Below are 2,232 nucleotides of genomic sequence, written 5' to 3'. Positions count from 1 at the left end.
TTGTTGATCCACCTACTGCTGTTCCTGATCCACTTGATTTACATGCTAAAGCTTGACTGGCTATTAAGCCATGTCTAACCCTCAGATTGGAGCGTTAGAATAAGAGTGCAAGATTCTTGGAATTCATATTAAAAATTTTGGAATCCTTATTTTCTTTTTCACACTAATTTTCGAAAAATATAAAATAAAAATACAAAAAATTAATAAAATCAAAAAAAAAATAAAAAATATTTTGTGTTTCTTATTTGAGTCTTGAGTCAATTTCAAGTTTGGTGTCAATTGCATACTCATCTTGCATTTTTCGAAAATTGCATTCATGCATTACATTCATCATGATCTTTAAGTTGTTCTTGATAAACCTTCTTGATTGATCTTCATATTATAGTGTTTTGTGTTGTATGATGTTTTTCATATGCATTCTTGAATTCTTAGTGTCTAAGCATTAAAGATTTCTAAGTTTGGTGTCTTGCATGTTTTCTTTGAATTGAAAAACTTTTCAAAAATATGCTCTTGATGTTCATCATGATCTTCAAAGTGTTCTTGGTGTTCATCTTGACATTCATAGCATTCTTGCATGCATTCATTGTTTTGATCCAAAATTTTCATGCATTGCATCATTTTCATGTTTTTCTCTTTCATCATTAAAAATTCAAAAATAAAAAATAATATATCTTTCCCTTTTTCTTCTCATAAATTCGAAAATTTGAGTTGACTTTTTCTAAAATTTTTAAAATCTAGTTGTTCTTATAAGTCAAATCAAATTTTCAATTTAAAAATCTTATCTTTTTCAAAATCTTTTTCAAAAACCAAATCTTTTTCATTTTTCTTAGTTATTTTCGAAAATCTTAAAAATATTTTTCAAAACTCTTTTTCTTATCTTTATCACATAGTTTTCGAAAATAACATCATCAATTAATGTTTTGATTCAAAAATTTCAAGTTTGTTACTTGCTTGTTAAGAAAGATTCAAACTTTAAGTTCTAGAATCATATCTTGTGATTTCTTGTGAATCAAGTCATTAATTGTGATTCTAAAAATCAAATCTTTTTCAAAAACTAATTTCAATCATATCTTTTCAAAAATATCTTCTTATCTTATTTTTTTTTTTAAAAATTTGATTTTAAAATATCTTTTCCAACTTATTATCTTCTTATCTTTTCAAAAATTGATTTTCAAAATTTGTTTCAACTAACTAACTAACTAACTTTTTGTTTGTTTCTTATCTTTTTCAAAACTACCTAACTAACTCTCTCTCTCTAATTTTCGAAAATATCTCCCTCTTTTTCAAAAATTCTTTTTAATTAACTAATTGTTTCAAAATTCAATTTTAATTTGTTTAATCTTTTAATTTTCGAAAATCACTAACCATTTTTCAAAAATAATTTTTGAAAATCCTTCTCTCTCATCTCCTTCTGTTTATTTATTCATCTACTAACATCTCTCCCTCACTCACTAAAAATCCGAACCCTCTCTCTCTCTCTCTCTGAGTTCAGATTTTCTCTTCTTCTTTTCTTCTACTCACATAAGGGAACCTCTATACCTAGGCAAAAAGGATCCCTATTATTATTATTATTTTTCTGTTCCCTCTTTTTCATATGAGCAGGAGCAAGGACAAGAACATTCTTATTGAAGCAGATCCAGAACCTGAAAGGACTCTGAAGAGGAAACTAAGAGAAGTTAAATTACAACAATCCAGCAAGCACCTTTCAGAAATTTTCGAACAGGAAGAGGAGATGGCAGCCGAAAATAATAATAATGCAAGGAGGATGCTTGGTGACTTTACTGCACCTAATTCCAATTTACATGGAAGAAGCATCTCCATCCCTGCCATTGGAGTAAACAATTTTGAGCTGAAACCTCAATTAGTTTTTCTAATGCAGCAAAACTGTAAGTTTCATGGACTTCCATCTGAAGATCCTTTTCAGTTCTTAACTGAATTTTTGCAGATCTGTGATACTGTTAAGACTAATGGAGTAGATCCTGAAGTCTACAGGCTCATGCTTTTCCCTTTTGCTGTAAGAGACAGAGCTAGAGTGTGGTTGGACTCTCAACCCAAAGATAGCCTGAACTCTTGGGATAAGCTGGTCACGGCTTTCTTAGCCAAGTTCTTTCCTCCTCAAAAGTTGAGCAAGCTTAGAGTGGATGTTCAAACCTTCAGACAGAAAGAAGGTGAATCCCTCTATGAAGCTTGGGAGAGATACAAACAACTGACCAAAAAGTGTCCTTCTGACAT

General features: G+C 30.0%; 1 non-coding gene across 1 annotated transcript; it reads right to left on the bottom strand.

Annotated features, from left to right (window-relative positions):
- Positions 1-2,128: 2,128 nt before the first annotated feature.
- On the bottom strand, positions 2,129-2,232 carry LOC148580792 (small nucleolar RNA R71). The gene has a single exon (XR_015898529.1). It is a non-coding gene; the product is annotated as a small nucleolar RNA R71 (small nucleolar RNA).

This window comes from Arachis ipaensis, chromosome B10 (assembly GCF_059453495.1).
Source record: "Arachis ipaensis isolate K30076 ecotype BB chromosome B10, ASM5945349v1, whole genome shotgun sequence".
Classification (NCBI taxonomy): domain Eukaryota; kingdom Viridiplantae; phylum Streptophyta; class Magnoliopsida; order Fabales; family Fabaceae; genus Arachis; species Arachis ipaensis.
Note: the sequence above shows the minus strand (reverse complement) of the source record. Positions and strands in the feature narration are given on the sequence as shown.